The following is a 16,881-nucleotide window of genomic DNA, read 5'->3' on the forward strand; positions in this document are numbered from 1 at the left end:
CATGGTCTCACTTTTTCACAAGTTTTAATGAGTTTGAAAAAGTGATAAAATGTACTTCGATGCATAGGGTTGTGCACCTTAGTGAGTGTGGACGGAGTGGGTCAGTCGTTTGAGATTCATGGAGTACTAAGCTTGGTGCCTCCCTTAGGGCTAATGAGGTCTTAGCTTAGGTGTGAGCCTTCGGCTATAGTATAGACTGATCAGGCTTCATGCCTGATTCTGAAAGTTAGGAAAAATGACATATATTTCTTGGGATTTCCCCAGTGATGTGTAAACTTTTGATCCCTACTGATTATAATAGTTCAAGAGAAGGTTTAGGAAAACATGAAGTAATAAAAAACTAAATAAAATAAAATAAAAAATTAAAGGATTCAACTTAACTTCGAGAAAAAGTTACTTAAAGAGGGAAAGTATGTAATGCCCCCTAATAATAATAATCATAAATAAATAAATAATAAATAAAGAATAAAATATAATAACAGTAAATAAATAAATTTGTAAATAATAAATTGGAGTTCTAAATAAGTATTTATAAAACTAAATTATAGAAATGGTAAAAATAAATGAAGTTAACAAAAAGTAAAAAAGAATAAAAGAAGAAAGAGATAAATTAAGAAAAATATTGAATTAAGTAAAACTTAGAACAAAGAAATAAAAGCTTCATGTTGAGACGAGAATTGTGTGCATGCATATCCCTTTCCAATTCCCTTTCATTTTTGGAAAAAATGGTTCCATTTAAAGGACGAAGGTGGTAATGTGGTTATTCATTCTTTTGGAGAAGAGCGTTGAGAGGCAAATGAAAAATTGCTTGTAGTACATTGACTGAGGACTTGGGGATGACCAATTGTAGAAAGATTATGCGTAGCAGAGCCTACGGTTGGGTAGAGAGTCATCCCCAAACCTTTGTTGCAGTTAGCGGGATTCAAATAGTGTTCAACTCTGAAATCGCAGGTAAGGAATATCACCACTACAAGTAAGTTCTCTATGCTCATGTTTTTCGAAATTTTATGCTAATTAGTTGAGTAGTTGTGTGTTGATTATTAATCGCATAAATTGATGTAATTAGTTGCATACTTAATTGTGGGTTGTCAATATATATATATATATATATATATATATATATATATATATATATATATATATATATATATATATATATATATATATATATATATATATATATATATATATATATATATATATATATACAATCATAACCAGTAATAAGTTAGGTATTTTTGTCAGGCCAGGCAGTAACTCCACAAAGCAAAAGCTGATTCGTTTTATTCATTCAATCAGGTAGGTCTGTTATATACATGAGGGAGAGACTGTTCAGTTCATCTCCCGATGATTGTTCACATTTATCATTTATTTATTTACAATAATTCACCCAATCACAAGGATTAGGTGTCAACATTGCCCCCCTTAATTTGAAGGGATGTTGGTGAGTCCAAGCATTGTTCTGAATCGTTCAAGCTTTTCCCTTCCAAGTGCTTTGGTGAAGATGTCTGCAATTTGCTCATTTGTGGAACAATGATGAAGATGGATTGTTTTGGCCTCAACATGATGTGGAATCAGATGATATTTAGTATTGATGTGCTTTGTTCGATCATGGAACTTTGGGTTCTTGGCCAACTTTATTGCAGAGGTATTGTCAACCATGAGTGGAGTTGATTGTTCCTGTTGTACCTGCAAATCTTCAAGAATTTTCCTGAGCCACACAATTTCTTTTGTTGCTTCAGTTGCTGCCACATATTCTGCTTCTGTTGTGGAATCTGCTGGAACTGATTGTTTGCGTGATCTCCAGGAGACAGCTCCTGATCCAAGACTCATAGCATATCCTGAAGTAGATACCCCAATTTCGTTGTCTCCATTGAAGTCTGAATCAGAGTATCTGATCAAACTAAAGTCATCCACCTGTGTGTACTTGATTCCAAAGTCTTGAGTTCCCTTCAAGTACTTTAGAACTCTTTTTGCAGCAGACCAATGTCCCTCACAAGGCTTTTGCATAAACCTGGAGAGGATTCCAACAACAAATGAAATGTCTGGTCTGGTAGTAGTTAGGTAGTTGAGGCTTCCTACAAGTTGTCTATACTTTGTTGCATCCTCAAATTCCTTTCCTTCAATAGATGTGAGCTTTAAGTTTTGTTCCATTGGAGTAGTAAGAGGATTGCACTCTGTCATGCCAGACCTGTTCAACAAATATCCAATGTATTTCTTTTGAGAAAGAAATATGGACTTTGGATGTTGGGTTACTTCAATGCTAAGATAGTAATGAACATAGCCCAAATCAGTCGTTTCAAAACTTTTCCCCAATTCCTTCTTTATGGATGCAATGTAACTTTCATTGTTCCCTGTCATTAAAAGATCATCTACATATACCACAAGATATAGAACTGTTTTTCCAACTTTCTTGACAAATAAAGTTGCATCATCAAGATCAAAATGATTGAAATTGAGTTTCAGAAGATGCTCAAATAGTTTTTCATACTAGGCTCGTGGTGCTTGTTTGAGGCCATACAAGGAATTCACAAGATTGCATACTTTATGTTCATGTCCTTTCACAGCAAATCCTTCAGGCTGGGACATAAAAACATTCTCCTTTAGATCTCCATTCAAGAAGGCAGTTCTTACATCCATTTGATGGAATTTCCAACCGTTCTGAGCTGCTATTGCAAAGTGTGTCCGGATGGTGGCCCATTTTGCTGTGGGGGGCAAACGTTTCCTCATAAGAGACCCCTTCCTTCTGTGCAAAACATTTTGCCACAAGCCTAGCTATGTGCTTGTCAAGTGAGCCATCAAATTTGTACTTGTTCTTGTAGACCCACTTGCAGCCAATTGGTTTGGTTCCAAATGGAGGGTAAACCAGCTTCCAAGTGTCGTTCTTTATGAGGGCATCATATTCCTTTTGCAACGCTTCTTTCCATTCATCATGAGAAGCAGCTTCTTTGAAGGAAGTTGGTTCAAAATCTGTAGACAAGTTCAATTCACAATCATTAAAAACATCCATATCAACAGGTGAATTAGAGTCATCTACATCACCTCCATTTTGTCGGTTTGAATTTCTGGTTCCTGTTTTTCCAATTTCATCAGGATGAACACTTTCAAGTGTCTTCGTCAGCCACTTTGGGGGACCTTTCTAAGATGGTCTAGGCTGCTCTATTGATTGAGTTGGGACTGAATCAATATTGAGTCTACCAATTCTATCAATTACATCACTTAAAGCATCATCCGTTGTTGGAGTTTCATGCGGGGGAGAGTGTTCTTCAGAAGAAGATTCCACATGTTGATCTAGTATAGGAATACCCCCTTCAAGATGTGGAATTTGATTATCAAGTTCTTGAAATGATTTTGTTTTTACGAATCTATCCAAGCGATCAAGTTGCCGCTCAACAACATTGTCAGTTTTCGATGATTCAAGAAAAATTACATCTCTAGATACAAAAAAAAAATTATTTACTTCATCATAGAGGCGATATGCTTTGGAGGTGTTTGAATACCCCAAGAAGATGCACTTATGACTTCTAGCACCAAGTTTGTTTCTATGTACCTTAGGTATCAAAGCATAACAGGTGGAACCAAAGACCCTGAGATGTTTTACCGAAGGAACATGTCCATACCACATTTCATAAGGAGTGTTGTTTCTTATAGCATTAGATGGACATCTATTCTTTATATATGCAGCACATAGAACAACATCAGCCCAAAACATTATCTTACATTTTTGAGGAAAAGCATGGATCGTACCATATTTAAGATTGTTCTCTTCATTCTTTCAGCTGTACCATTCTGTTCGGGATTATAAGGCACAGTTGTTTGATGTTTGATCCCGTGTTGGCGAAGATAGTTTTCAAATTCATTCGATGTGTATTCTTTTCCATTATTAGTGCGAATAGACCCAATATGAGATTGTGCATCATTTTCAATCCATTTATGAAAATTCTTGAATGTTTGAAAAGCATCAGATTTGTTCTTCAATAAATAAACCCAGCACATTCTAGTGTAGTCATCAATAAACGTCATGATATATTTATTTCCATTTGCAGAAGGAATGGGCATTGGACCACATAAATCTGAATGAATGAGTTCAAGCTTCCTATGTGCTCTTGAATGTGAATCATGAAAGGACTGTTTGCTATGCTTTCCTAGAATGAAAGCATCACATTCCTTAAGTTTCTTAGGAATTGTAGGCAAACCAGCAACACCATTTTTCTTCAATAAGCGGAGACTGTCATAGTTTAAATGTCCAAATCTAGCATGCCATAATAAATTTGATGGAAGTGTACCTTCTTCATGATGAGAATTGTATGAGAAATGTTGTGCATGAGCAGATGTTCCTTGCAGTTTAAGAAGTCTTTCTTCTTCTATTCCCCTCATGACAAGTGAGTGGTCAGATGCTTTTCTTACCTCAAGCTTGCCATCAAACATATCAATGGAGTGACCTTGCTGGCAGATGTGGACCAAGGACAGCAAGTTTCTCTTGAGCTGTGGGAGATATAGAACATGATCCAGAAGAAAGTCTGGAAGACCAAGCAGTTTAAGCCTAATTGTGCCAAGCCCTGATGGCTTGATTTTTTATTGATCTGCAAAGTATACTGCTCCATCAACATTGTCAGTGAAATATTCAAAAAAATCTTTTCTATGAGTCATGTGTAGGTTGCACCTGAATCAAGCAACCAATCAATTTTCCAAGAATCAAGTGAAGCATTAAATAGATCTTCATTTACTCCAACGTTACATTGTGCCTCAACATAGTGAGCGGATTCAGGTGCTTTACCTTTGTCTATATCATCAGTTTTACGTTTCTGTTGGTTTCTTTTTTGCTCAATTTTGTCCCATGGTAGCTTGCATGTAGAGGCATCATGTGATCCATTTCTTTTTCAGCGAATGCAGTGCAAATCTGCCTTTTCTTCTTGAGGGTGTCTGCCCCCCCTACCTCTGAAATATCCTCCTCTTTCTCTTGAATGCATACTGTAACAAAAAATTATTTCTCTTGATAGAAAAAATATTTATGCCAATATACAGTAAAAAAATGCACTCAAAAGGGCATCATCGTCCACTAAAACTTCTAACAGAAGGTTTTCATGTACCCATTGAATCACTATCATCACAACTTCAATACATAGACAGAAAATGACTTTCAAAAATGTACACAGCTACCAATAAAAATCATTCAATGCATGCACAATATACAACATGGGATGCCCAATCCTTTCACACGAGTTTAAAATTCACCAAAGTTCATGTGGTCATTATCCATGTGAAGTAAAAAAATCAGATCCCCATTAACTTTCAATAAGAGATAAATATAGCCCAGAGACAATGTAATGGTCACATATGGAGAATCGCTAAGCACATTCACATTGTTTTCATCGACAGTCCGCACCGAACAAAGAGAAGACCACAAAACTCATGGTCAGGAAGGCCCCACACCCGTGGCTCACAAGCTGCTCTGTCAAGCAAGGACACACCTCAAAGATGTCAGTGAAACACTGGCTCGTCGCTTCGAATACCGTGAAAGAGCAAGCGCAAGTACCAAAATCCTCCACCGCAAAACAACGAGAGAAAAAGAGGCTCCACCATAAACTTACATTCTCTGGTTCATGAATGGGACTGTGTGTAAATCATAAACTTACATTCTCCAGTTCATGGATGGGACGCATTCAATAGACAGTGTTCAAATAGACAACGTTCAATAGACGAGCTTAAGTGTTCAAGAGATGAGCTTAAGGTATCAAAGCATAAATCTGAATGAATAGAAAGCGTTCAATAGACAAGCTTAAGCGTTCAAGAGACGAGCTTAAGGTATCAAAGCATAAATCTGAATGAATAGAAAGCGTTCAATAGATAGCGTTGTCAATGATGCTGAGTCTTCCAGCTCCCAACCTAATGGCATGATTTGCAAATGGTGCGACTGACGGACAGGCGGGGGCGTAAGGGTATACAACATCTCAATGGAATGAAAAGATCAGCACAACGTTTACGTTTGAAATGGAATGAACACATAACATTGTCAATAATGTCAGAACAACATACAATAATGTCACCAGCGTTGAATAAGGAGGTGTAGTAAAAAAATGGGCAGTCGATAGTGAGTTTGCAGTGCCTGGCATCGGTTTTTTTTTTTGAATATGGATAGATGTGTTATGGACAGAGGCACTGCTGGAAAGGAATATGGAAGAGGCAGCGTGTTATGGACAGATCAGAGAGCGTAGGTAACTCAAGACTGTACCATGTTAGGATAGAAGGGATATGGCAGACAGAGGAGTTACAGGAGCATAAGAGCTAAAACAAGGAGCTGGCTCTGATACCATGTCAGGCCAGGAAGTAACTCCACAAAGCAAAAACTGATTCATCTTATTCATTCAATCAGGTAGGTTTGTTATATATATGAGGGAGAGACTGTTCAGTTCATCTCCCGATGACTGTTCACATTTCTCATTTATTTATTTACAATAATTCACCCAATCACAAGGATTAGGTGTCAACATTTTTACACCATTTTTGAAAGTGCGTTATAATGCATTTGGATAAATTTATTTTTTAAAGTAAGACAAATGTGGGTTTCGTATCATTTTAAAGTTAAAAAAAATTAAAAATTAAAATAAAATAAAAATTATTGTAAGCTTTGATATCAATTATTTGGAGCTTGAAAACACTTAGAGGGGTTGAATTAGTATTGTGCTTAATGGATCACATATTTTTTTTTCCTTTTCTTACATAGTTAATTGAATCATGAATTAAATTAGCAACACAATAAATAGTAGCAAATCATAAACATGAGCATTAATCAACACAAGTACAAGTAAATGGTGAGAACAACAACAACAACAACTAACAAATCATCATCAACACATGAAGAGGTTGAATCTTAGGTGGAAAAACTTGCGAGAGAAAACCCATTGTACACTTTGCTTTGTTTTTCCTTCATATTATTATTAAAATCTTCTTAGATCATGCACTAGACACCACCATTGTGCAAGCCTTGACTTGCAGTGCATGTACTAAACCACTACCTCTAGGCCACTACATGAGGGAATCCACCGCTTCCTACAATTTTCAAGCTACCATTCCCTCAAATATGCAACCCACTACTAGTTTCAGGTCACTACCTATTTGAAGCCACCACTTCCAATATTTTCGTATACCAACAACTAGCGGAAGCCACCACTCCCAAATTTCTCAGTCCACAAGCCGAAGGAAGCAACCACTTGCCAAAAATCCACAACTCACCCACTGAAATCCCTAACATTCAATCTCTTGTGGGAAACATTTCATCCATTTTCAAGCTAGGGCCCACACAAAAACTTACACAATTGTAGGCCATGTTTCATCCTATTTTCAAAATGGACCCACTAAGATTATTTCATCATCAATTGAATACAAACAAATCTCTACAAATAATCCTTTGAAAAATAATCAACATATCAAAATCCTCTCAAGCATACAACAACAACTCAACAATAAACTCCTACACAAACCCTTTCGCCAACATACAAGACAATAAGCTGCTAAACCCTAGTAGGACCTCAAGGAAAAAAATGGAAATACTATAGGAGTACATGACAATAAATAATGCTTCTATATATAACTTAGACATATACAAAGTCAACAATAGACCCTTACTCAACACATTATTCAAACCTTATCGCGACATTGTTAGAAACAACATATAAATTATTAATACAATCAACAACAACCATAACTCCTTCGTTGTGCCACTAACACACTATCAAGGCATCTAACAACGATATTTGACACACCATATCATACTCCATCTCAAGCTATGCATATTGATATTCCTTGGTACAAAATGCTCTCTCTAATACACACTCCAATATCTCTATTACAAATGTTCAAAGCACAAATAGCCCATAATCCCACAAATCACACCAAAACTAAGTCATGCATTGTCCTTTATTAGATGATGTTACAGTCATGCATGATATCATCACTATATTTCCACTCACACCCTCTAATACGCTTAACAATATGTCACACACATTGATATTTACACAATCACGCCCATTCTAAAACCTTGAGATCGATCCACACAATGACCATTTAAAAATAACACCCAAGAATCAAGTTTGGACCAACGTGATGTGATTATGACAATACATTAGATTTGGTGACCAAATCCATGAAGACTAATTCAATCAATCAACCAAGTCCTCCATTTGTAAATAATCAATGCATTCATATGAGATTTGTGACCAAGTCAAACACCTCTTGATGGCCCGATCCACGTGATCATTAGGACCATGTCAAACACTTCGAATGTTGAAAAATCTTTGGTAAATTCACTAGTTCGTGTCTTTGGTTTTATTTTTTGCATCATATAGGAATTTTTTCAAGAACAAAACATCATACATGGTTACATTATTGTTGTTATGGCATGAAAAAACCAAGATTATGTTGTAGTACTAATTTGTGAGAGTGGAGAGACAATGACACACTTTGTATACATTGAAAACATAAGATTTTTTAACCCATAATTTCTTCCAAAGATTTAAGCCTCCTTCAACACATTTCACAACACATGCACAACATGAGAACACCTCAATAAAATCATCCAAGTCATCGGGATCATACAATGGCCACCAACATGTTCAAATCAATGCCCAACTATATTAGTTGACTCCCCATGGTTTACATCAATTCCAACACAATGATGTCAACAATCTCCCCCTTTGGCATTGATGGCAACCTTCAACCACAAAAACAAAGTTTTTTCATATTTCCATTGCTAACTATCTGGTTTCATTCACACTCTAGTGGTTAGCTCACTCTCCCTTTGGCATTGATGGCAACCTTCAACCACAAAAACAAAGTTTTTTCATCTTTCCATTGCTAACTATCTGGTTTCATTCACACTCTAGTGGTTAGCTAAATTCTACTAATATTAATTGTTTGATGATGACATCAGATAAAATAAAACACTCTAGAAAGATACACATTAGAACCAAGGAAAATCAACTACCTCCTGCAACCAGTATGCCTATTATACCAACACTAAGAGCTTTCTCTCAATAAACTACTCCCCTTGAACATATACTAAGGGTTGCAATCAACTCTTCATGGTTCTTGCACAATAATTTTGTTGCTGCATATGCATCCTTGCTACATGAAAGACGCTACATCAAGTATTCACAACAACCCATGATAAATAATACGTGAGAGCATAGGGCTTAATACAAGAGATACAAAGCTATAAAAATGATACCTAATGTCTCATACATGGATAAACTATGAATCCTTTGTGCATGCCTATCACGACGATTACACAACCAAAAGACACAATGATGAAATCAATAATGATACAGGGATATAAATTAGACACATAAGTTCCTGCATCACTACAATGCATTCCTAAGTATATTTCTCTCTATTATGCATGGCTGAAGTGAGAGATACATAATTGCTACAAGGGCTACTCAACCATCATGTTGAAAGATAATCAAATGCATACATATGGTTGATGTACAACATTTTCTCTCATGATAATAACATATGAAGCTGTTATAAATTAAACTAGTGAAAACAAAATGATGCAAAACCCTTGAAACCCTAATTTCATGTGCAACCCCCTAGAGCTCATAGATCGTCTTGTTGATCCAATCTTCTCATTGATCATATGGCCCTGATCATGCTAGTAGGCTCTCTGTCACACCTTTTTTTGTTCCTACTCATCATGCTACCATACTACTATCATATGCTCCCCCTGATACCAATCACCTATCATAGCTCTTCTGCAGTCTTCTATGAATATGCATGAGGTAAAAATAGACTGCAGTTGGGACTAGGTTCTCCTACCGAAAATATGAAGAGGAAGAGACAATCCTCAATGTTTTGCTTCTGCTCACTTTTACCTTCAACATGTACACATTATTATGAGTATTTATTCTTGTTGTAATTATTCTCTTTCAACTTTCTTTTTTGATGCAACAAAATTAAGAATTGAATATCACTTCCTTGCCTCCATCAACCATCTGACTCATGCTTAATATATTGTTCTTAAATGCTTCAACCAACAGCGCATTAGTTGCATTTTTTTTCTCATCACAAAGATTGGCCTTTCCCTTTCCCACCACCTAAGCATGTGTATTGTGTCCAAGAATGATATGGCCATCTTTGGTATTTATTAAGGGGAGAAAATTGCTCTTGTCCCTTGACATATGATAGGAACAACCACTATCTATGTACCATCTATCATCATTATCAAATGTGGATAAGGAGATACCACACTTCACTTGCAGCTCCTCCTTCTTCCACACTTTGGTAGGTTTTCGCTTGATGTGCACCTTCTCCTTTAGTTTTCTGCTAAGCCTATTTAAGATCAACTGCTCATTTTTCTTGATTTTGTTTGAAGAACTACGTACCATCCCTAGGTCAAAAATTTCATGTAATAAATTTAATCAAGGAAAAATAAGACCAAGTTAATGGGACACTTATTCCAAGGTGAATGTTGGGAAAAATTATACTAGTGTGGGTGTTTATTTGGTTTGTTATGGCGAAGGAAATTGGCAAAGGAAATGGAAAAGGCTTTGGAAAGGAAAAATGGCATTAATTGGCATTTTATTTATGAAATAATGGAAATTAGGAGAAAAGGAAGGTGAAGAGACACAAGTTTCAAGTGAGGAGGAAAATGAAGGAAAATAATGGAAATTGAAAAATATAGGCCTCATTAATAAAAAGGCTCCTGAGGATTAGTTCACAACCTTTTGTTAGTTCAGTTTTGGACCTCTCTCTCTATTTTCTCTCTCATACTCTCACACACTTAGAGTATTATTAGAGCACTCTACGATTGGAGGAAGGAAGGGAAAGGAAGGAAAAGAAAGAAAAGGGAAGAAAATATCAAGCAAGAAAGAATGGGAACAAGTGGCTACATTGGAATTACTTGCAGGTATCAAGTTGCATGTATGATTTCCTTGCTAATTTTGGCATGCATGGTACATGCATGTGTGTATTTGGTTCTCTTTCTTTAATTGGCATGCGTTTTTCCAGGTGTGATAGTGGTTTTCAGTCTTGCCTTTCCATTTCCAGATAGCCATGGTGTGATGGGGGTTTCTTTTACTTGGTTGAGCTAGATTTTCGGATGGTTTCGAAAGTAAGTGGGGTGATTTGAGGAAATATAAAAACACTTAGGAATCCATTAACTGGTAATGATAGGATACATGGTAAAGCCTCATTGTGAATATCCTCATTGGGCCCAGGAATCCCTTTACCGGTAATGAAAGGATACACAGTAAATCCTAGAGGTGAATACCCTCATTGGTCCTAGGAATCCCTTGAATGAAAATAACATAATAGATGATAAATCATAGAGGGTGGAGACATACAAATTCCTCATGGCTTAAGTGGAAATATCCATAGGCATCCATGCTTTTTAGGCCCTAGTGATCCCTTGGTCGATGTATGCCAGGATTGGAATAAAGCATGTAGTGTATGTTTATTGTTTGGGCCAAGGAGTCCCTTGGCCGGATACACACTAAATATTGAGGAATCCTTGATTGGTTTTGTTGTGAGTCCCACATTAATTCTTGGAATATGGCATGAAGATGATTAGCTGAAAGAAAGATTTGTTTCAGCCCAAACTATAGTCGGGCGGTACGTGGTAGTCCCTCGCTTGGTTACATCTTGCATATGTTAATAAGAGTTCTTTTCCTCTCATGTATTATGTGTAAATGTGTTTTTTATTATGTGCTTATAATGGTTGTTCTATCATTTTTATTATGTTGGTTATATGCCAATTATAAGTGTGGTTTTATGATAGATCTTAGTCATGGATCTCATCATGTTTTGATTAGTAAATGAATGAATAATAAATGTATGACCTAATAGATGATAATTCAACTATTATGAGAGGACATCATTTGTTCTTGATGATTCTCAGATAAGTAGGAAGTCCCTATACTCATATTTGTTTATATGACTTGTAGATTACATGTTCATGATGTGTTTGATGGAATGTATCTCATGGATAGGATTTGTCAGGTCAAGTCCTTGTTCAAGTTTTATCTTAGAGGCCTTGTCATCTTATTATTTATCGTTTCTGGAAGTTTCATGAAGTTATAGACAGAGGCCTCAGTCCTAGCCCTGAAAAAGTGGCTCATAATCTAGTGTCACTGACACAAAACTGCCTAAAAAAGTCCATAGTCGCATGGGCGCCTTGTTGTGGGAGCGACTATATGGTATTAGTCACATGGAAGGATTTTCATGGGCATGACTCGAGGTCTAGTTTAGCCAATAAGAAAGTTATCTCAGAGGTTGGGAACCTAGAGGGGTTGGCTAGCTCCTAAAGGTTTTGTAGCTCCTAAGGAAGGTTAGTTTGGTTTTGGTTTTACAATTACACTTCCTTAACTATATTTGGGGAGTTAAATCATGTCATAGTAACTCTTCATCACATGTTTACCTTGGTGTAGCAGTTAGCTTGGGTAAATGTGAGAGGAGGATGTTACAAAGTGGTACCATAGCATCATTCAGCCCTTGGACTGGATGGGTGGAATGTGTTTGTCATGCACACATGTCTATTACATATGTGTTCTTTATGCTCGTGGTCTATGTTCTTTTTGTGTCACAATTTGGAAGAAGATGGTGTTTTTGTTAGATGTGGTCATCATGATTGTAGGTCGGTTATGCATTTGTTATGTATGTTATTGTCTATATGCCTTTATGCATGATTTGTCACGGTTATGATATAGTCATGCATGGTAACTGGATAATGATTGAAATGATGTATATGTACTCATATGATTATGTTTATCCATGTATTGTGCTAACCTCGTTGATCTTGCAGACGAGGTATTCTCCCCTGAACTCTAATGAGGTATGTTGATTATGTTTATATTTTGGTTTAGCTGACATGGTATACTTGCAGGAAGAAGATCAAAGTTCAATAGCAAGATGGTAGACTACAGTTCATGATATTCTCCCTATAGATTAGATGAGAAGAATGGTGATGGTAACTCTCCTAACATAGAAGACACATTCAGAAGTTTGAAGGCACAAATAAGAAGTTGCAAAGTAGCTAATGGCAGAATCATTCAGGAATAGGAGAACAAGAAGAGGTTAATGCATTTATCCTTTGAATTTTTTGTCATATTTATAGAGACAAGGACCACTTAGGATTAGTCATGGGCAGGAGGATAGGACTAATGGGGCATATGGAAGTAGGTCTCATGGTGGGCACATACTATATAGGGATGAAATAATCGTAGATGGTAGGTTCTTAGACACACCTAATAGGAGAGGTGATGGACATAGGTTCTATTCTAATTCTAGTTTGGATAGTACCATGGTCATCCTCGTTATCATTCGTATAGGAGGAATGACAGGGGATAGTTTCCAGATGAGTTCAAGAAAGAAAATCCACCTACCTTTGATGTATATTTGACGAAACTAGATGTTGCAGAGGCATGATTACTTGGGATGAAGAAGTTCTTTGAGCTACATAACTGCACAAAGAACATGAAGGCCATAATAGCAATCTTGAGCCTCAAAGGGAAAGCAGGGATCTGGTGGGAAGATGCAAAGCGTGCTAGATACATCAGAGGATAGAAGAGTTGAGTTGGTATGAGTTCAAGAGACTTTTCAAGAAGACATATTTGTCAGAGAGGTACTATGACAGTAAAGCCAATGAGCTATATGGGCTAAAGATGGTATCGATGATAGATGAGGAGTATATTATTAATTTCTTGGAGTTGTAGTGGTATGTATCATATTTTAAAGATGAGAAATCTAAAGTCCAGAGATTTTTCAATAGATTACCGTTAGCATTTAGAGATCAGATTGAATATGATGAGCTTGAGTGACTTGAAGAAGTCACTGGAAAGTTGAAACAATGTTATGAGTAATCAAAGTGTAAGAGAAAATATCAGGAAGGTTGGAAAGGGAAATACAAGACTAAAGGTAAATGGCAGCCAAAAAGAACGAGACCCCCAAGATGTAGATGAAAAAGAGAATGATGTTCCTTACAAGAAGTTTAATGTAGTTGGAGGGGGACATGGGTAACAACCTAAAGGACAACAGAATAAAGGTGTTGGTACAAGATAGTTGCAGTGTTGGATATATGGTAAAGAGCATCTCAAGAGAGATTTTCTGTAGTATAAGGGTGATAGGCATAATATTTGTAGTGCACAGGAAGCACAAACAGTTGGGGATGTTGGGCAGAGCATTCCTCAGATCTATGCAACATTTCATAATAAGCAGGTGGATCACCAAGCATTTATTATCGAGATGGACGGTAAGCTTTGTGATCAAGTTGTTTCTATTTTTATTGACCCTAGATCTAATTATAGTTATGTTAATCCTGAGAAAGTGGATAAGTGTGGTTTGAATAAGTAAGTGCATCTAGAATCTTGGTTAGTTTAGTTGGCTACACGTACAAAGAAAATATTTCATCATTGGGTAAGAGCTTGTGCATTTAAGTTAAATGGTATGCCTACATCAATGCATCTGAATGTACTTCTGTTGGGATCATATAGTATGATTTTGGGTATGGATTGGTTATTTCTTCACAGGACCAAGGTGGACTTCTATGAAAAGGCTATTGAATTCTTGGATAATAATGGAAAACAAATAATCTTGTTGGGTAAGAAGAAAGCTACATCAGTCATAATGGTTACAACTAACAAGAAATGTGTAATTGTAGGGCAGGGTGTGTGTTATTTGTAATGCATATTTCTAGTGATAAAGGGTTGAGGATGCAAAGGTATTGAGAAGGTACCCAGTTTTGCAGCAATTTCAGGATGTATTTCCCGCAGATATTTTAGAGTTACCACCTCACAGTGAAGTGGCATTTTCTATTGTGTTGGTACCATGTGAAGCACCAACTTCAAAGGAACCATACAGGATGAGCTCACCAGAGTTAGTAGAGTTGAAGTTGCAATTGAAGGAAATGCTTGACAAGGGATATATTACATCAAGTGTATCACCTTGCGGTGCACCAGTGTTATTTTCTAAGAAGGATGGTACTATCAGGTTGTGCATTGAATACAGATAGTTCAACAAGGTAACCATCAAGAACCTGTATACGTTGTTGAGGATTGATGATCTGTATGACCAGTTGAAGGGAGTAGCAGTGCTATCAAAGATTGATCTAAGATCAGGACATCATCAGGTACACATCAAAGAATAGGACACCTACAAGACTACTTTCAGGACCAAGAATGAGCATTATGAGTTTGTTGTAGTTCCATTTGTTTTGACAAATTATCTAGCTAGTTTTATGTGCTTGTCGAATAGTGTGTTGCATTATTATCTGGACAAGTTTGTTGTTGTGTTAATTAATGATATAATGATATATTCTAAGAATGAGGAAGAGAATTCCAAACACTTAGAAATAATATTGAGATTTTTAAGAGAGCATCAATTGTATGCCAATTTTAGTAAATTTAGTTTCTTTCAGAGAGAGGTACAATAGTTGGGACATTTTGTTTCCAAGGAAGGCATAGTAGTGGATCCAGAAAAGATAAGGGATACCTAGAGTGGGAAGCTCCTAGAAATGTGGATGAAGTCAGATCATTCATGGGGTTAGCAAGTTACCATAGAATATTTAGCAGGAACTTCTCATACATTGTCTATCCCATCACGTCATTTCAAAGGATAGGTAAGAAATTTGAATAGGTAGAGGAATTTGCAACAAGTTTTGAATAGTTGAAGTAGTTGTTGAAAAATGGTTCAGTTCTTCAAATTGAAGATCTATATAAACACTTTGTGGTGTGCACTAATGCTTGCAAGAGAGGGCTTGGAGCAGTCCTTATGCAGGAGGGATAAGTTTTATGTTACAAATCAAGGAATCTAAATGAGCATGAGCAGAATTATGTTAGACATGGTCTTGAGTTAGAAACGATCATCAATGCTTCGAAGATGTGGAGGCACTATCTTCTTGGAAGGAGGTTTTTATTGATGAGAAATAACAGTGGATTGAGATACTTGTTTGACCAACCGAATCTAAATGCTAGGCAAGCTAGATGGTTGGCCATAATCAGTGAATTCTACTTGGAGACTAGGTACATTAAGGGAAAGGAAAACATGGTTGTAGATGATATTAGCAAGAAGAATACATGTAAATCATATAGTAGCTATGAGTTCTTATTCGACAGATCTATAGGATTGGATCTTATAGGCATGACATCAGGATGATAGGTACATGGAGCTTAGGCATAGTTTACAATAGGGTACATGTCAAAAGGATGTAGACTATCATCTTACAATAGATGGTTTGATCATATTTAGGGATAGGATCTATGTTGCAAACGTTAGTGAGATCAAGAAGCTTATCTTGAGGGAATTTCATGCTAAACAATATTTAGGTCACCTAGGATATCAAATGACATTGATAGGGGTGAAGAAGTTCTACTATTAGTTGAATATGAAGAAGCAAGTGACATATTTTGGGACTAGTTTCTTGGATTCTCAACAGATAAAAGCATAGTGTAAACATCTAAGTGGATTGGTACATCCTATTTGCTACATGTCAATTTGTCACCATGACACTTGATTAGTTTATGGGTATTTTTACAATCCATGAACATGTTTGAATGAACTCCCTTAGAAGTCAAACAACCTAAAATATCTTTAAGTAGATGAGAAATTTGGGGAAAATAGATATCACGCCATGTTGAGTTTCACCTGCACTGATTTTTCTATATTTTCCCATGCATTCATTGGAATTAACTCTGAGAATAGTGTAGAGCAGCGCTCTGTATGCCACTATAAACTTGTGCAGGTGAATTCAAGAAAGAAAAAATAAAAAGTACATTCTAGAAACATATTTGGTCGAATATTTCTCAGCTAAAATCTTCCAGGTGAGTACTATTCAAACTATAACCCTTAGATGATGCATCTTATTCCCATTCTTCAAGGATCCCTCATCCC

Source organism: Pinus tabuliformis, chromosome 7 (assembly GCF_031772625.1).
Source record: "Pinus tabuliformis cultivar Carrire ecotype Pingquan chromosome 7, CPIR1, whole genome shotgun sequence".
Lineage (NCBI taxonomy): Eukaryota > Viridiplantae > Streptophyta > Pinopsida > Pinales > Pinaceae > Pinus > Pinus tabuliformis.